At 40.8% G+C, this 20,618-nt stretch overlaps 1 long non-coding RNA gene across 4 annotated transcripts in view; it reads right to left on the bottom strand.

Moving 5' to 3' along the window:
- Positions 1 to 20,618, bottom strand: part of LOC105002692 — a 37,462-nt gene that overhangs the window by 5,801 nt on the left and 11,043 nt on the right. For 2 of the 4 annotated variants that reach the window (XR_827017.1, XR_827016.1), the window contains exons 3-4: positions 9,858 to 10,037; positions 8,776 to 8,930 (exon numbers count right to left, since the gene is read on the bottom strand). This is a non-coding gene — a long non-coding RNA (uncharacterized LOC105002692). Of the gene's footprint in view, positions 1 to 6,545; positions 8,931 to 9,857; positions 10,038 to 20,618 lie in introns of those variants that run through there. The other 2 variants (XR_827015.1, XR_827018.1) reach the window with 2 other exon arrangements.

Raw genomic sequence — 20,618 nt, forward strand, 5'->3', positions numbered from 1 at the left:
TGGGTGTTGATGTTGGTATTTTTCCAGTTTAGAGTATCTGCAAACTTTTATTGCGTTCTTACTTTGTGCCAATTCCTATCCTGAAGTACTTTGTAGCAGTTGTCTCAATCCTTCCAACAGCTTTGTGAGGTGAGGGTTGTGTTATTATCCCCATTGTACAGATAAACAGAAACTTACAAAGGTTAAGTAAAGAACCTAAGGTCATATAATTAGTAAGCGGCAGAACCAGGCTTCCTTATCAGGTCTGTTTGAACTCTGAGCCTGCATTCTTGAGCACCTCTCTGTGCAATATGTTCAGATATTGTTTCTTAAACAGTTCACAGTTTACTATTTTTCTGAGAGGAGGAGGCTTGGAGCTGGGAAGATGGTACCTGGATAGTTATGTGTGAAATTCGCTACAGTACAAAGTTGAAATAAATGCTTCAGCAGGCCAAAGAAGAGAATACTTATTTCCATAGGCCTGGGATGATGAAATTAAGGAAATCCTTTTACTTCAAAAAAAAAAATTGAAGTATAGTTGATTTACAATATTATATTACTATAGTTTCAGGTGTTCAATATAGTGACTCAGTATTTTTGTAGATTATACTCCATTTTAAGTTATCATGAAATATTGGCTATATTCCTTGTGCTGTACAATATATCCTTGTAGCTAATTTATTTTATACATAGCAGTTGGTACCTCTTAATCCCCTACTCCTATCTTGTTCTTCCCTACTTCCCTCACTCCACTGGTAAACGTTAGTTTGTTCTCTGTAGTGTAAGTCTTTTTCTATTTTGTTATATTCATTCGTCTTATTTTTTAGAGTCCACATTTAAGTGACAACATATAGCATTTGTCTTTGTCTGACTTATTTCACTAAGCATAATACCCTAATACCCTCCAGGTCCATCTATATCATTGCAAATGGCAAAGTAAAATTCTTATGACCAAGTAATAGTCCATTTTAATATATATCACATCTCTATTTATCTGATGATAGGCACTTAGGTTATTTCCACGTCTTGGCTAATGTAAATAATGCTGCTATTTAAAATAATTTATTTTCAAATCAGGGTTTTTGTTTTCTATTTTTTTTAAATGTGTGACTTTTTAAAAGGTTAGAAGCTCAAGCAGCAGCGCTAACTGCCTGGCGTCATCTAGGACTGTGACCTTGGTTAAATCACTTGCCCTTTCTGAGATTTGAGTTTGTCATCTGGAAAATGAAGGTACATTCCTTCATTCAACAAATGTTTGCTGCTGCTGCTGCTGCTAAGTCGCTTCAGTCGTGTCCGACTCTGTGCAACCCTATAGACGGCAGCCCACCAGGCTCCTCCATCCCTGGGATTCCCCAGGCAAGAACATTGGAGTGGGTTGCCATTTCCTTCTCCAATGCATGAAAGTGAAAAGGGAAAGGGAAGTCGCTCATTCGTGTTCGACTCTTCCCGACCCCATGGACTGCAGCCTACCAGGCTCCTCCATCCGTGGGATTTTCCAGGCAAGAGGACTGGAGTGCGGTGCCATTGCCTTCTCCACAAAAAATGTTTACCGAGAGCTATTTTGTGTCAGGCATTGTCCTAGGCAACAGAAATGTATTGGTGAATAAGACAGACAAGGACCCTGCACTCACAGAGCTTCCATTCCTGTGGGGACCTACTTCTTCCCTGATCTGCTTGACGAAGTCTGTTTCCATGGGACCATGGACCTAACCTTTATAACACTTAGCAATTGTTGTAGTTTTTTGACCAAAGTCTAAACTCATTGAGGGCAGGCACAATGTCTGATTTTTTATTTTGTTTTTAGCTCATCAGCCACTGGTTCATATTAGGCGTTCATTAAATACTTGTTGAATAAATAAATGAAATGAGATTGTGTATATAAAGGACCTGGCATAGTGAGACTCAGTGAAACATTATCTTCTAGTATGACTTGACATTTATGCTTCTCAGTTTGAAAAATGACATAAGCCACATCTATACCTACCTGCCTTTGATATCTAGTTCTGTGTAAAGGACTCTGCTGTTTGCCTACTTAACTGTCGTTGCCCTTTCTCCTTGTTGGCAGACCCCAGAGTTTTTGATTGTTCACCCTTCCTCTACCTGTAGATCTGTAAGTGGCACAACTGGGATTTGAATCTAAGCAGTAGGTTTCATGGTATGAGCTTTTAACCTTTAAAAAAAAAATCACATATTGGTAAATATTTGCATATCATAAATCTGACAAGGAGTTAATATCCAAAAAATATAACTTCTACAAGTCAACAACAGGAAAACAAACAACCCAGTTAAAAACTGGGCAAAAGGGTTTAACTTTCTCTAAAGAAGGTAAACAAATGGCTAGTAGGCACATGAAAGATATTCAACATCACTAGTTATTAGTGAAAAGCAAATCAAAGCCATGATCGGAATCTTATCTCAAACCCATTAAGATGGATATAACCCAGAAAATAACAAGTATTGGTGTGTATGTGGAGCAGCTCAATGCTTGTACACTGTTATCGAGAATTTAAAATGGTACAGCCCCTGGGACTTCCCTGGTGGTCCAGTCATTAAAACTCCGAGTTCCTATTGCAGGGGGTCCAGGTTTGACCCTTGGTCAGGGAACTATACCGTGTATGCTGCAACTAAAGGTCCTATGTGCCACAAGTAAGACTCGGCACACACACACAAAATATCTGTAACTTGAAATAGTTTAGCCAGTAAAACTATTTTTTTTTTTAAGTGATGCAGCTACTATGGAAAATAGTGCGATGGCTCCTTAAAAAAGAGACAGCATTTGATCCAGCATTTCCACTTTTGGGTATATACCCAAAAGAATTGAAAATAGGGTCCTGAAGAGGTATTTATATACCCATGTTTGTAGCAGCATTATTTGCAATAGCTAAAAGGTGGAATCAACCTGTGTCCTTTAGTGAATGCTTGTTCATTTGCTAAGTCATGTCTGACTCTCTGCGACTCCATGGACTGCAACACGCTAAGCTTCCCTGTCCTGCACTATCTCCTGGAGTTTGCTCAAACTCATGTCTATTGACTTGGTGATGCCATCCAATCATCTCATCTTCTGTCACTCCCTTCTCCTCCTGCCCTCAATCTTTCCCAGCATCAGGGTCTTTTCTAATGAGTCGGCTCGTCACATCAGGCCTTTGATGGTTAAATAAATAGTGGAATATCATCCAGCCTTTATTTTTTATTTATTTATTTTTTCTTTTTTTTTTTCATCCAGCCTTTAAAAGGAAAGAAACTCTGATATATGCTACAGATGCATGAAACTGAAGACATGCTAAGTGAAATAAACCAGATACAAAACGATAAATAGTATATGATTCCACTTCTATGAGGTATCTAGAGTAGTCAGATACACAAAGACAGACAGTAGACTGATGATTGCTAGGGGGTTGGGGATAGTTATTGATGAACAGGTACAGAGGGAGGGCAAACCAGGATGAGCAGCTTGGAGCTGGGCATGGCAGCCCCAGAGTGAATATCCTGTGGGGTTGACCTGCAGTGTCAGCAGCATGAGTGTCCCATAGCCCACCATGCAGAGATGAGTTCAGCCGAGGAGGCTGGAGGCCCATGAGGAAAGGCTCTGTAAGTGCCTGAAGAAGGGCCCTCGGCTGGGCCAGCAGCTGCCCTTGACTGTGGTGGAGTCCGTCAAAGTGCGTGCTGTGGAGAGTGGGGAGCTATGTTGGTCCCTCTCAAAAAAATAGGTGCAGAGCTTTTATTTTGTAAAATGAAAAGAATTCTGTAGATGGATGGTGGTGATGGTATCACATCAATGTAAATGCACGTGAAGCCTTTGAACTGTATATTTGAAAATGGTTAAGATGATAAATTTTATGTTATGTGTATTTCAATTTTAAAAAGGTTAATGATCAATTTTTTTTCAGCTAAGATTGTCTATTAGTATGAGGATTATATTTCAATATAACTGATGTATATATGTGTATACGTATATGATGTCACGACTGAGCGACTTCCCTTTCACTTTTCACTTTCATGAATTGGAGAAGGAAATGGCAACCCACTCCAGTGTTCTTGCCTGGAGAATCCCAGGGACAGAGGAGCCTAGTGGGCTGCTGTCTATGGGGTCCCACAGAGTCGGACACGACTGAAGCGACTTAGCAGCAGCAGTAGCATAAAGCCACATATTAAAAATGAAAATAAAAGAACTTTCTTAAGTTCATTATCTCAGGCCTGCAGGCCCACCAGGTCTGCAAGTTATGGCAATCACATTGGTGTTACTGGTGATGTGAGTACAAGTGGAGATGAGATTCTAGCCAGTGGGATATGAGGATAAGTCCACTGGGGGTAATTCTGAGATGAATTTCCTGATTAAAAAAGACACATGAAAAAAAAAAAAAAAGACATGGGAAGATAGGGCCTGTCTGCTTCTGCTTCTTATGTCTTCTTATCTTGTCCACCTAAGATGCCTAGAACCATAGCAACAATCTTGGAATCATGAATGGTGCTAACGGAGACAACTGAGGATTTCAGAATTAAAAACTGCTTCATCCAAGATGGTGACTCGATGACATCATTTAAATCTAAACTAAACAACCCTGGAACCCTCTTTCCTCCAGACTTACTGTATGGTATTATAAATGTTCTTTATTGTTCAAGCCATTTTGAGTTGAGTTTTCTGTAACTGGTGGTTACAGGCATCCTAACAGATGCAGACTATTATAAAATCAGGCTTAGGGTTTTCTGGCCCTTGGATTGCTTTTCTTTTGTGCAACCTTCCCTGAGTCAGAATAAAACTCACTTTCCTCTCCCAAGGAAGCACTGTTCTTTGACAGCAAAAAGTCTTTGGTGCGAGGCTGGGAGTCTGTGGCAGTTGTGGAGGTGCACCACCCAGACCTCCCTTCAAGGAGGAACTTGCCGCGGCTGTCTTTTGGAGCCAAGTCCTCACTCTTCACAGCCCTGGCTAATGACTGAGGGTAACGGGAGTGTGAGGCCTGGCCACTTCCACTCAGTGGAGGGCTCCTTTGACCAGCGGTCTTTCCTCCAGAGCCTTTTCCTGCCCACTGCTGCTCTTCTCCTTTCACAGACACCACCGCCCCCCACCCCAAACGGCTCCCACACCTCACTTGGGGTCTGCTTCTCAGAGGACCCAGCTGGCACAGAGTAGATCACGAATAACTCCTTTTGAGGGGCTTGTCCAGCCTGGTCTGAAAATAGGAGACCTACTTTCTCCTCCTTGTCATTCTATCTTTCTAAACGTATTCCTAATATCTCGAACAACAGATCAGTAGACACTCAATTATTTAGCAATGAAGTGCCTCTTAATGCCAGCTCAGCTTTGTACTGGAGGCCTTGAGTTCCTTATCTCAGGCAAGATAATCCTCAGGGAAATCCCAAGAGATGGGTACAGGTATCCTTATTTAACAGATGAGGAAACTGAGTCCTGAAATGTTAGGTGATGTTGCGAAGGTCACATTGTCAGAATGTGGCTGATCTCATTTTATTCAGATCTGGTTGTTAGCCCCTCAGAGAGCCCTGCTTTCCTACCTGGAGCACCTTCTCTACCTCCGTTGTTCCCTATGACTCTGCCCCACTTTACGGCTCTCAGAAATCACTGTTGTATTTGGTGTCTCTGTGTCTCTGAAAGGGAACCTTTCCATGGCAGCAGTCCTGTCTTATTTACTGCTGTAACCCCAGAATCTAGAACCATATCTGACATTAAGCACTATTCAACTAGTCACTGAGTGGATTAATAAAGGAAACTAAGCTCAATATATTTATTTACATATATATTTACTGTGAGATAATGAGTGTTTGTTGTTTTAAGCCACTAAGTCATGGAGTAATTTGCTAAGGCAGTGAGAGAGAAAAACATTGTGCAGATATTATATATTAAACATTTTAAATCAAGCCATTTCTGCCAGTTACTGGGAGAGCGCCTAAATTTGGAGTTGAAAGAGTTCCCCGGTGACCCAAGCCCCTGGGACTGCAGTCAGGGTAACCAAGTCCCAGCATGAGCTTGTCCCCGTGGGCAGGTTTCAGAGCAAGGTTTAATGCTGTGTGTGTTCACACACCAAAGCTATTTTCACACAGAAAGTCTAAATCGTGCTGTGGATTTCCTTGAGGGCCATCCTGAAAGACTAAGCTGTTCGAGGTTCAGCTGTTCAGATGGAAGGAGGCAGTACCACCAGATGCCAGAGGAGGGGTCATTTTCATTCATCGTTTTTCTTAAACTTGCCACTGAAGTAGGGTACCCGGTCCAGAATCAGCCCCTGTAAGTGGCCCACACAGGCCCCTTGGTGCCTGCTGTGGGAATCCAGTTTTGGGCCAGCTGTCAGTTGTGGGGGCCCAGAGGCCTGCTCAGCATCACGGAGCTGCCATACCAGCCCAGGGTGACCCTCGACCTGGTGGCTGCCTGCTGAAACTAAACTCATATATATGTGTGTGTGTGTGTGTGTGTTTAATTAATTTATTTAGGCTGTGTCGGGTCTTAGTTGCAGCCAGCGGGATCTTTCATTGCAGCCACGAGGGCTTAGTTGCCTCATGGCATGTGGGATCTTAGTTCAGCAACCAGGGATCGAACCCACATCCCCTACATTGGCAGGTGGATTCTTAACCACTGGACCACCAGGGAAGTCCCTCAACTCATCTTTAAGGCATGTTTATAATCACTGTTTTAAATAATAAGCCACCATATTTGAACAACACTCCATAGTTTACAAAGTGTTCCCATGGTCATCTCACGTGGTCTTCATAGAAATTGTTGAGGTAGAGCTGACATTGTTCAACCTTCAGGTTCTTCTCACACTTACTGGGCCTTCTGCCTGGAATTCTACCTCCACCCCATCCCCACCCCCATTCTTTGCCTCCATCCCTCTCTGCCCCCTTCTCTGTCACTTCCTTAGGAAGGCTGGCTCTGACCCTACAGCCCAGGTTATGAACCTGGTGTTACATACACTCTTCATACAATGGTAAACAGTTATGTAATTATTTTATGACTGGCTTCCCTGCTAGCTGAGGCTCGAGGAAGACAGGGCCTTGTTGTCCCTGGATAGGTCATATGCCACTGTGCCTGACACTGTGGTGCCCATTATACATATATGTGTGTGTGTATGAATATGACTGTCTAGATATGTATAAAATGAATGACTTTCATTCATTAGATGAAGAAATCAAAACCCATGGTCTTAAGCCACTGTGGGAAGCTCTTTTGTTTGTTACCCACAGTAGGAAATTTTTATTTCTCATGACTCCAGAAAACATGCGTCCACACACACATACGATGGAGCTTAACTTATTGTGGACTAAACACTGATATTTTCTGTTCAGCTTGACTTCATTAAAAAATATTTGGTTCTAGTCTATTTCATTGATTTCATGACTGACTAATGTCTGAAGAACCTTGGACTAATGGACTTGCTCAAGGTCACCTAACTAGTATAGAGGTGGGATCAGAAGAATAATCCAATATTTCCCACCTATGACTCTTAAGTGGTTTTCTTGCGCTAAGGCAAAACTATCACAAAAGTCTTGTGTCAGTTTTGATAACCAGAGAACAGATTTGTCCTTCTGATTGTTAGTTGCAGTTTAGGCAATCCTGGTCTCACTGTCTGCAGGCATTTCAGTTTGGTTTGTCCAGGCACTTTGGCTCTCTGCAATGCAGCTGTCCACAGGTTTCTTCCTAGAAGCTCCAAAGGGAGAGATTTAGCCCTAATGGGTGGCACACCCAGACTTGCTGGAATTCTCATCCAAACATGAACATATGGACAGAGGCACATGGCATATTAAATGATTTACTGGGGTCAAAGATCAAGTCAATGGCAGACATCCTCAGGGTCTGTAAAGCTAAGACACGGGGAAGCCCCCGCTAGGCAGGGCCGTCAGCCTGGACCTGGTCAGCCGTCAGCCAGTTAATCTACAACGGCACCTTCTTTTCCTACCAGAGGGAGGTTTGACTTGAACTCCTGGGAGACCTGCCTTCTTGGAAGCTAGATTTCTCTGCTTCGGAGTCTAATTTAGCTGGTATTGGACTCAGAAAGCCTAGAGAAAGCTGAAACTTGTTTATTTGTTCTTTTATTCCTGGATTTATAATTTGACCTAATATACTGTATGTCTGTACATGTGTTGATCTCAAAAAATGTTTGAGCTTGCCTGCTTCTCAGGCCATGTTGGCAGGCAGCTGTTAAAGCCATCAGTGATGTTTGCTTCCAGTTACAAAAGAAAACATTCTCTATTTGGGGCTATGTTGTTGTTTTTTTCTTTCCTGATTTAAAAGGGGGAAATATGTTTCCCAGTAGAGATGTAAGGCTGCCCCCACCCCCTTCTAGGGCTCAGAATGACTGAGAAACCTTTTCGGCACACCTGGTTCATCATCTTTCTAATATTCATACTCTTTTTCTCTCCCTGAGGAAATATTCTTAAGGGATTTGGTTTAAAATTATTTGAGCAACTGGGCAGGTTTCTATCCCTTCCCTGGGGACACCAGTTTATAGCTCAACATCTCCCTCAAACACTGGTGTGTTTCTAGCTCAGAATGAGCCAGGTTGTGTCCCATTATCAGCTGTACTGATGAAATAACTGCTGATGGGACCAAGAAAACACAAGTAATTCTAACCTCTGCCCAGAACCTTTGAAGGAATGCATAAAACCCTGACCTTGCTTTGGTGCTTTAGAGAAACCATCTGGGGAAAACTTCATTTCCCAAAATATATATGAAATTAAGAGTTCCACTGGCTGGGAAGTAGGAAAAACCATATGGCAAATGTGGGGTTCACATATGCAAATATTTGTTTCAGAGAAAACTAAACACGGTAAGTACACTGTTGAAGGACTGACCTGCACCCTGGGGAAGAGCATGAGAAGAGCTGGAGGTGGAGAAGAGTGAGGGATGGAGAAGCCAAACTTCAGCTGGGAAACAGGACACAGGGCAGGATGGCTTGCTGGAGGGTGGAGGTGCCTTTGGAAGTGCTGGACCAAAGTTCAGGAACCAGCTGGAGGCGAGAGAGGCAGGGAGATTTGAAAATGAGGAATGGGTGCCTGTGGGGAAGATGTGGCTGCCTAAATGAAAGAGGCTTGGAGGGGAAAAACGACTTGACAAATAGTGCCTCAGAGGAATCCAGGGATGGTTAGAATCCCTCAAAGGACAGCTTTGACTCAAGATCGAAGATGAGATCTGGGCTGTTCCTTGAAAAGTCTCTATAACCCCAGGATTTCTGACTAAAGGACACAGTCAAGTTGAAATTGCTAAGCCACCAATTTAATGAGCTCATCACCTGAACCAAGGGACTCTAAGAAACAAGACTCTTATGTATTTATTTGTGGTCGTGCTGGCTCTTCACTGCTGCTCGGGCTTCTTTCTAGTTGCAGTGAGCAGGGGCTACTCTCTAGCTGTGGTCGCGGGCTTCTCATTGTGGTGGCTTCTCTTGTTGTGAAGCATGGGCTCTAGGGCGCTTGGGCTTCAGTCGCTGCAGCACGTAAGCTCAGTAATTGTGGTGTACAGGCTTAGTTGCCCCACAGTGTGTGGGTTCTTCCCAGACCAGGGAGCAAACCTGTGTCTCCTGCATTGGCAGGCAGAGTCTTTACCACTGAGCCTCAGGGAAGCCCTGAAACAAAACTTTTAAATAGTATCTTTTTAAAAATTTCAGATTCCAATTGTTCATTCCTGGCATATAGGAAAGCAATTGGTATTTTATACTGACTTTCTAAAATGGAATCTCACTCCATTTATTTAGATCTTCTTTTATTTCTTTGATCAGTGTTCTGTGGCTTTCTATAGATCCTGTACATGTTTTGATAGATTTTATACCTAAGTATTTGTATTTTTTTTTGGTGCTATTGTAAGTGATAGTTAAAAAAAATTTCAAATCCCAATCGTTCATTGCTGGTCTCTAGCAAAGTATAAGAAATTAGACTTTTACCTTAATTGCTGCTTTGAGCTTGTATCCAAAGCCACTCTGAGGGAAAGCTGGGGCAGGATGGGTCAGTAATCACAGCTGTCCCCTTCCCCATCTGTCTCTCCTTCCTCCTCTGTAAATATTTGTTGATCTCATTTGACTGAGTTGATGTTATGCTAAAGAACATCTAGGGAGGCGTGGGTACTGTTGAGAAATAAGGGGAAATGTGTAAGTCTTAAGGCTAAGATCTTTGGAGGAGAGATCTTTGAGGTCTTGGTTTTTGAGACAGAATGATGGGTGTGGGAGAATTAGAGGTAGCAGCATCATGAAAAGGGAGAGAGGGCTTTACCAGACAGTGTGGATAAAGATGTAGGCATATTATGCCTGATGTTATATGTAATAACCTACCACAATAGTATGTGAATTGAGATCAAACTCCTGTTTTTGACTCAGAGAAATTAGATATAATTAAGTCATTGCTGTGTTAATGTTAATGCTCCTGTTGGTTTCAGAAAACAGCAAGATTACAAACACAAACTACCTCTGTGTGACTTGGGGTTCATTGCTGACTTGATGTTTGTTGGTTGTAACAAAGTGTGGCTTTCAGTGAAAACAGTGTTGAGAAAAAGAAGATTCTAGCGAGGGATAAATTAGGAATTTGAGATTAGCAGATACAAACTACTATATATAAAATAGATAAACAACAAAGTCCTGTATAGCTCAGGGGACTATATTCAATATCTTTTAATAACCTATAATGAAAAAGAATATGAACAATTTTATATATATATATATATATATATAGGTCTCCTGCATTGTAGACAGATGCTTTACCGTCTGAGCCACCAGGGAGGTCATATATATATACATACATATATATACACACACACATATACAGGTGTGTGAAACTGACATTGTAAATCAACTCCAGTTAAAAAAAAAAAATTAAGTGAGAAGATTCTATCCCCTATCTTTTTATCCCCTAGTGCCTAGCAAGGTACCTGGGAAGTAGTTCTCAATACACGTATATTGAACAAATCTGGAAGCAACTGGCAAATTTAATGCCCAAGTGCCCAAGGCAGGAGCAAGGCAGAGATGAGCAACTGCATTCAACATAACTGACGGAAACAGACCAATCAAGATTCATGTGGCTTCCAGGGATTTTTGCAATAAGTAGTCCAACACTCTGGATGGAAGGCTGTTGCTGACCTAGTGATGGGGTATTTTGAAGACACGTCTCTGCTTTGGATTGCAGGTAACTGGGGACTCACACTTTCCCTAAGTCTGCAGAATGTCTACTGAGCTGTCAGAGAATGAAATGTGTAGCTAGGGAGATATGCCGGTGTGCAGGAGGACCATAAAGTGATAGGATAGCCCTTACAATCTTTTCTAGTCAAGATCACCTGTGACTCCCTTGAGCAGAAGCTCTTGAACCTTGAGGGGTGGGGCAGGGGGGAATTAAGAGGCAGCAAGTGCAGTGGGGGAACCACTTCTAAGAGGGCTGCTCTGAGTTGCAAGTACTTGCTGTATGAGGGAAGAGATATCCTCCCACCAAAGTCCCAGTTTTCAGTCTGAGTCCCAGGGAAATAATTTATACAAAGTTTTCACCTGGGACATTTCCCTGAGAACTGGCATATCATGCACATGTCTTTCATGCCTCTGCAAACACTAAATAAATTTCTTTAGGTGGTTACTCTGCCCAAGAACACAACCATTTTCTTTTTAGGCAAGGACCTAAAATTCAACAGTAATACTACTTCAGAGAGAGACAAATGTCCATTAACAGTTAAAGAGATAGGACTGGAAAAGGTCAGTTTTCATTCTAATACCAAAGAAGGGCAATGCAAAAGAAAGTTCAAAGTACTGCACAATTGCACTTATTTCACATGCTAGCAAGGTCATGCTCAAAATCCTCCAGGCTAGGCTTCAACAGTACGTGAACCAAGAACTTCCAGATGTTCAAGCAAGATTTTGAAAAGGCAGAGGAACAGAGATCAAATTGCCAACATCCACTGGATCACAGATTAGGCTAAAGCCTTTGACTGTGTGGATCACAACAAACTGTGGAAAATTCTTCAAGAAATGGGGATACCAGGCCACCTGACCTGCCTCCTGAGAAATCTGTATGCAGGAGAAGAAGCAATAGTTAGAACTGAACATTGAACAACAACTGGTTCAAAACTGGGAAAGGAATATGTCAAGGTTGTATATTGTCGCCCTACTTATTTAACTTATATGCAGAGTACATCGTGCGAAATGCCAGGCTGGATGAATCACAAACTGAAATCAAGATTTCCAGGAGAAATATCAATAACCTCAATAAGCAGATGATACCACCCTTATGGCAGAAAGCAAAGAGGAAGTAAAGAGCCTCTTGAGGAAAGTGAAAGAAGAGAGTGAAAAAGCTGGCTTAAAACTCAACATTCAAAAAACAAAGATCATGACATCTGGTTCCATCACTTCATGGAAAATAGATGGGGAAACAATGGAAGCAGTGACAAACTTTATTTTCTTGGGCTTCAAAATCACTGTGGACAGTGACTGCAGCCATGAAATTAAAAGATGCTCGCTCCTTGGAAGAAGAGCTATGACAAACCTAGACAGTGTATTAAAAAGCAGAGACATTATTCTGCTGACAAAAGTTGGCATAGTCAAAGCGATGGTTTTTCCAGTAGTCATGTATGGATGTGAGAGTTGGACCATAAAGAAGGCTTAGTGCTGAAGAATTGACGCTTTTGAACTGTGGTGTTGGAGAAGACTCCTGAGAGTCCCTTGGACTGTAAGGAGATCAAACCAGTCAATCCTAAAGGAAATCAACCCTGAATATTCATTGGAAGGACTGACACTGAAGCTCTAATACTTTGGCCATCTGATGCAAAGAGCCGACTTGTTGGAAAAGACCCAGATGCTGGGAAAGATAGAAGGCAGGAAGACAAGGGAACAACAGAGGATGAGATGGTTGGATGGCATCACCAACTTAATGGACATGAGTTTGAGCAAGTTCCAGGAGATGGTGAAGGACAGGGAAGGCTGGTGTGCTGCAGTCTATGGGGTCACAAAGAGTTGGACATGACTGAGCGATTGAACAACAACAACAAAGAGAGAGGATTTATTGTGTGAGGTCAAGGGCATGAGCTTTGTTTTTCTTTAAAAATATATTTATTTATTTAGCTGTGCCAGGTCTTAGTTGCGGCATGTAGAATCTTTAGTTGCAGCATGTGGGATCCAGCTCCCTGATCAGGGATCGAACCCGAGCCCCCTACATTGGGACTACAGATTCTTAGCCACTAAAGTACCAGGGAAGTCCCAAGGGCATGAGCTTTGTAATCAGTCTAGTTGAGTTCCGTTTTTTCAGTTCTGCCTACACTAGCTTTGTGGCCTCGGACAAATTGCTTGATTTCTCTGAATCTCTGAGAAACAGGGATGATGATAACAATAATATCCATTCTGTTGACGTTATAGGCTATTGTTGTAGGCATAAAGTAGTATGCATTAATTATGATTGTTGTTGGGGCAAAATTGGCATCAGTAGTCCCTGAAAATTGCCCCAGGAGAGAGTCCATTTAGAAGCACTGACATGTGGAATGAACAGTCTAATCAGGGAGTCTTACCAGCTAAGGATTTTCATGGGAGGGCTTGCAAGAGGGCTAAAACATGAGTTTGCTTTGAGGAGTGGGTGGGATTCAGATGTGAGAGAACTTTTCTAGAAAGAGAATAGGTGGGAGCAAATGTTTAGAGGCCAGGATAAACAAGACATTTATGTCACCTATCAAATTCTGCCCACTCCACATTGCAACTTCTCTAACATGCTGGTATCTAGTTTAACATACAACAGGCTTTGCCATCCCTAATTTACAGATGGTGAAACTGAGACTCAGTAAGATTAAATGTGTTGCCCAAGGTCACCTAGAAAAGAAATGGCAGAGCCAGGGCTCAAATCCAGACTATCTGGGCCAAACCCAAAGGTCCTTCTGGAATATATGCTGCATGTTTGGAACACAGCACATAGTTTCAGTTTGGATGGAAAGGAAGGTTTCCTGCTAGGGCACTAAGGGTGGAGAGAGGGCTGGGTAAACCAGAATATTGAGTGCAAGGCAAAGGGGTTTGTATTGACCACAAAGCCTAGGGTGGCAAAGTATGTGAGCAAGCAAGCCACATAATCTAATATTTATCCAGGATTTCCAAGGCATAGGCTATACCAACTAATAATTAGGCAGTTCAGAAGGGAGAAAGCTACCCTTCGTCTTTAGTCCTGAATGATTCCTCCTCTTGAACTTATTTTCTTGATTGTTATTCCTCAGCAATTTCCACCCCACAGATAGCATCATATTTCAATAATGAGCAAGGTGAAAGAGATCCTGATTGGTTCTGGATCCAGTAGTGAAGTACAGTGATGAAAGTGCTCACACACAGACTATTATAGCACCCTGAGTACCACTGAATCAAGCCTTCCGTAAGAGCCGTCTACATTCTTTTCCTAAGCTGAAGGTTTCAGTGTAGGTCAATGGTGAAAGGTGAATTGCTAGAGAGCTAATAGACAATGCCCACTCCTTCCTTACATTGTGTGAGGGAATTTCTTAACTGATTAAGTAGAAGTTTGCTTGGGATCTTAAGTGTGTAGCTGCAGTAGCAATTCCTTCTGTCCTCCAATCCCTTTTTTTAAGGGAATTTTAAAATGAATGCTGATCTTCAAAGCTTCAACAAATGTATATGCCCTATGGCCACATTTTCACTGTTAGGAATTTATCAGCAAACTCAAGAATGTGAGTATGGTGTGCTCTTTATAATGCCAAAACATTGGAAACACCTATTTTCACTACTGGGGACTTGGTTGAGTAAATTGTGGTCCATCTTACTCAGTAGAATGCTATGCAGCCATTAAAATGATATTGTTGAAGAATATTTAATGGCATAGAAAATGTCAACCTCCCGTGGCACATCAGCATTCTTAGGTAGAATTGATATAATTTGATCCCTTAGATAGGCAACCACATTGGCTCTGTCACCACCTGATCTTCAACTCTTAGCGTTACACTTGGGATGCTGGAGATGTTGGAATTAATGAGCAAATCAGCAAATTCCAGCATCTTCTACTTAGTGCCGTGTCATCTTTAACCAGTGCAACTGAGTGTAAAATAAGTTCTTGAGTTTGTTAAAATGAGTTACAACACAAAGGCTCTCCAGTTTAAAAAAATAAAAAAAGAGAAAGGAAGGAACTCCCCTCCTTCCAGCTCCCCTCAAGTCTCTAATCTCATCTATGAAAAAGAACTGTACTTTACTGTCCACAAAACAGTCTGTTTTCAAAGTGAGAGAACTGCTCCGTGAGGGGAGCCATCAGTAACTGCGGTTCATGAATTCCTGCTTGTTTATAGAAAGCAGGGGCTAAGGATAGACACTTTGAAACCACCTGTGAAAGAATTAAAGACCAAGGGGGGCAAAACCCCCATCACAAACAGAATCTCACTGATCAAGTGTGAAAGAAAAGGAAGAAAGAAAAAGCCAAGTAGATCTTTGCAGGCAACCACTAGATGGACATAGAATTCAAAAACATTCTTTAGTGAGATCAAGGATAACAGGCTTTGAAGCCTGGAGGGCTGGCGAGTCTCAGGACCAGCCTGGCCATGGCAATCCCCACACCGAAGCATCCACAGTCTTGCACTTGCTGGAGTAAAGCATTTAAATGGGAACAATGTCAAATTTCACAGCTATCTTATGGCCAGTGACCTTATGGGACCCCAAAGGAAAGACAGATAAAAAAATGATTGTTCTCAACAAGTTCTTGAAAGTGGAGAAATCACATAGACAACCTCGAGAAACAACTTCAAAATGAAAATGTCCACAAACTGGCAGGCAAACAGTGCTTATTTATTTATTCACCTATTGATTCTTTTTACCGAGGACTCAACCGTGTGTTCTGACTCTACAGAATACACACAAAGATAAAGTCCATCACCACAGGTCATTTGTTTATGAGGATGAGATTATTGTGGGAGAGGAAGAGGTCACAACTATTCTGAATTATTTAATCAATTTGAAACAGGTTTTATTGTTATAGAGACATAGTATCAGACCAAAAAAACCCCCATACATTAGGCGTGTCTTTTAGACCAGAATTTCAGTGACACTTCTCATGCCCTAACTATGTGTAAGTGAATCAGCTTAATTTTTTAAAGAGAAAATTTAAAAGAAATAAACATTACACATGTGGTGAAAATTCCCTCTCATCATGGCCCTCCAAATCTCCCACCTTCCTTCCCAGAGGCAGCTATTACCATGAGTCTGAGGTGTATAATTCTGTTCCAATTTTTTACCTTTACCTGAATATATATGGTCCCTAAAGAATTATGATACTGTTTTGTTTGTAAATTTTTTGGTAAATGGTATCATACTATATATATTGCTCTGAATTTATTTTGCTAGTACATTCAACTTTATGTTTTTTCTACCTATCCAGGTAATTGCTTTATTCCTTTTTTAGACTTAACTTTTTTAAGTCTTTATTGAATTTGTTACAAATATTGCTTCTGTTTTGTGTTTTGGTTTTTTGGCCAGGAGGCATGTGGGACCTTAGTTCGCCAACCAGACATTGAACCCATACCCCCCTGCATCGGAAGGTGAAGTCAACCACTAGGCTACCAGGGAAGTCCCTGGACTTAAATGTTTTAGAGGAAGAAACCAAGAAGGAAGAAAAAGTTTATTCATACAGAACAGTTACATGTACCTATATGTTTCTGCCTGACTCTGACTGGGACACTAAAGTCAGGAAGACTTCTTGGAAGAAGGGAGGCCTACATTCAGCTTTTGAAAGAGAGAGAGGAAAAAAAAAACAAGTGGCAAAGAATGTCATAGTACATTTCAGAGAGACCCCTTAAAATAATATCCTAAACTAGGAATTGTTGAGGTTTGCTGTGTGATCTTTCTTTCACTGTTTAGAATATGGGTTCTATGGCTTTTTTTTTTTTTTTTTCTATTTTTACATTTTGGTTAGGTGAAAGTTTCAACTGTGAAAGTTCCTTTAAAAAGGAACGTAATACTAATCAAGATTTACTAAAACCAAACAACTTCAGAAATTCAATAAAACACTAGCACTGAAGTCCAACAGGTGACACACAAACCAATTAAAAATGAAAGTCTTTGGTCAATGGGGTTGCTGGTGTGTGCTGAATAAAATACATTCAAAATGTATTTGCAGTGTGAGATAAAGATATGGAGGTCACAAGTAAGTGCTACTTGTGTTAGTAGTTTTAATTTTACCTTGTCAGCGCCCCATGTACAAAACTTGAGAAAGCGAGACTTTGATTTGTTCAGTTTCCTTAAGGAGGGGCCACAGAATCCTTGAAGCATGATTTGAAAAAGATGGATAAGATATTCCACCCAAAATTCAACATCACCTTTAATCTTGCCCTCTCCTCCTCTAATCCCTAGGTAATGTTTTGTGCTTCTTTTGCAGGAAAGCAATTTTGTTAATCACTTTAGCACCAATTCTTGCATCCCTGGCAATACTCAGAACTGCTTCCATCCAAGTCTTTGATGTGGGAAAGAAACACACACACTCTTTCGCATGTAATCTGAAAACAATTCACCTCTTGCCAATGAATGCACAGCACTCCACTTTAATAGAGAGCAAGTTCTGTGGAGGTTTCTAATCCTTTCTGCCAAAGAAGAGAAGAGAGAGAATCACTCAGGTAGCCCAACCTCATTCAGAAGTTAAAATCACTTGGAATGTTTTGTGGTGTGTTTGGGGCTTTTTAAAAATATCACTTGCTGAAGATTACTGCTCTCAGGGGAAATCAAAACAACTCAAGATCAAAAAAAATAAATAAAAAATAAAAAAATAAAGGTTCCTCAGCCCCAACTCAAACAGGATATTCTTCTCAACTCAGATAACTCTTGATCTAAGTGTATTACAAGAAACCTGCTTTAATCCCTCAAAGCAATGGTGTTATAGATAAGTAGCGGTAACATAGGTGGCTTAAATTCCAGAAGTGTACAAAAGACTTGGTTGGAAACAAAACTAAAAAAGAAAGAAAGCTCAATTCTGCATTGCTGTGACTTGAAGAGGGAAATTTAGGGCAGTAAAAATGCAAAGAATGACCCCTAAAAAATAAATCTCTATAAAAGTCTAGATTTGTCTTAATGGTCTTGTGTGTTGCTTACAGTATGTGTCTGAATTTGTGTGTGTTAGGGGTATGTTTGTGTAAGCATTTTAAGACAGGGAAACTGTTTTACTGATTTCTGGATCTGATGGGGTTCATTTGACAAATCTCTTTATATATTTTACTATGATAGTACCACATTCTGAAGCTTTGTTTCACAAAGGACTTTTAATAACTTAACCAATTTTAAGTTTAATTTAAAAAATTTAAACATTCCAGCATTTTATCTGTTTGGTCCTTTTTCCTAATGTATCCCTGCTTACTTAAATGCAGTGAGTATTCTTTTTCCTTCCATCAGTAATTGAAGTATTTTCACAATCTGGGTATTAATTTTGATCTACCTTCTGACATCCTAGTTAACATATCTCCTCCTCGGAAGCAAACACTGGTACTAGGTTAACATCCTAGTTAACATCTCCTCCTGCCCCCAACTCCTTCACTGTAGCTTTCTGAGGCAAGGTAGCAGTAATTTTTTCCATTATTCCCGAAATATGCTTGAAAATGTATAATCACTTTGCTGTATACCAGAAACTAACACAACACTGTAAATCAACTATACTTCAGTTTTTAAAAATCTATAATTTCTCAGGATCTCCATCTCTCATACCACTCAACAGAAGAAGAATCACTGTGATCAGACCCACAGCTTCCCTAGCTTTTTAAAAAGATAATATTTATTATTCAATAGGCAATCCATACAGTTAATAGTCTAAAAATTCAAAAGGTATGAAATAGTGTATAGTGAAAAGAAACCCTATCCTGTACCCAACCAGTCCTCCTTGGAAGCAAACGCTGGCACAAGGCTTTGTGTCCTTGTCCAGAGAGAGCTGGCACCCGAAAAGTCGAAGCAGGCCAGCGTACTTTCCCACCCACCCCTCAGTGGTGACATGGATACACTCCTGCATTTTGCTTTTTCACTTAATGTTTATTAGCTACCCTTCTGCATCTGATCCTCCTCATTCTTTTTCACAGCTGTTTGTTTACTGTTCTATTCTACGGGTGTTCGGTAATGCATTTAAACAGTGTGAAATACATTTGTCCCAAACATTTCTATTCTCTGTCAATAGCTTGTTTCTTCTCCGGTTGTTTCTGTGACTCTGCTGCGGGCACTGCTGAATAAGTAACATGGGTTTTAATTAACTGTATCATGGAAGGCTCTTGAAAAATGTTTATTTTTGAAAATCTTTAAAATTAAAAAAAATTTATCTAAAGGGATATGAGTTTATAGTTTTAAGAAATCTGGACTTATGGGAGTTGTGTGATACCAAGACTTTGTTAATTTTCTTAACCTACAAAATGTTAAATATTGCTTTATATACCTTTAATTGAATACCAGTTCAACAGACTATCTCATATATGACTAAGGACTCAAATCAAGGAAACTGTAATGCAGTTGACTTTAACTCTTGGGAGAGCTAGGGAAGTTGTGGGTCTGATCACAGTGATTCTTCTCCTGTTGAGTGGTATGAAAGATAGAGATCTTAAGAAATTACAAATTTTTTAAAATTGAAGTATAGTTGATTTACAGTGTTGTGTTGGTTTCTGATATACAGCAAAGTGATTCATATACATATATATATATAATATTCTTTTCTGTTATAGTTTATTACAGGATACTGAACATAGCTCCCTGTGCTATACAGTAGAACCTTGTTGTTTATCCTTTTTGTATATGGTAGTTTGTATTTCGGAGAAGGCAATGGAATAGAAGCCTACCAGGCTCCTCTGTCCATGGGATTCTCTAGGTAAGTATACTGAAATGGGATGCCATTTCCTTCTCCAGGGGATCTTCCCAACCCAGGGATTGAACCCAGGTCTCCTGCATTGCAGGCAGGCTCTTAACCATCAGAGCCACCAGGGAAGCCCAGTACAAATGATATCATGATATTTATCTTCTCTGTCTTACTTCACTTAGTATGATAATCTCTAGCTCCATCCATATTGCTACAAATGATGGTATGTCATTCTTTTTGATGGCTGAGTAGTATTCCATTGCATGTATATATCACATCTTCTTTACCCATTCATCTGTCAGAGGACATTTAGGTTGCTTCCATGTCTAAATAGTGCTGCTGTGAACATTAGGGTGCATGTATCTTTTCAAATTAAGAGCTTTCTCCAGCTATATGTCCAGGAGTGGGACGGCTGGATCATATGGCAACTCTTATTTTTAGTTTTTTAAGGAAGCTCCATGCTATTTTTAATAATGGCTGCACCAATCTACATTCCCACCAACAATGTAGAAAAGGTTCCCTTTTCCCCACACCCTCCCCAGGATTTGTTATTTATAGACTTTTTTGTGGGGCCATACCATGCAGCTTGTGGGATCTTAGTTCCCTGACCAGGGACTGAACCTGGGCCCTTGGCAGTGAGAGCACAGAGTCCTAACTACTGGACCACCGGGGAGCTCCCTATTTGTAAATTTTAAAAGTGTTTTATTGATTTGGCTGTGCTGGGTCTTAGTTGTGGCATCTTTAGTTGAGCAACTAAAGTGCACCATTTAGGTGTGCTCTTAGTTTCAGCATGTGAAATCTAGTTCCCTAACTGGGGATCAAACATGGGCCCCTGCATCGGGAGCGTGGATTCTTGGTCACTGGACCACCAGGGAAGTCCCTGTAAACACTTTTTT

The sequence above is a fragment of the Bison bison genome, unplaced genomic scaffold (genome assembly GCF_000754665.1).
Source record: "Bison bison bison isolate TAMUID 2011002044 unplaced genomic scaffold, Bison_UMD1.0 scf7180017864456, whole genome shotgun sequence".
NCBI classification, from domain to species: Eukaryota; Metazoa; Chordata; class Mammalia; order Artiodactyla; family Bovidae; genus Bison; species Bison bison.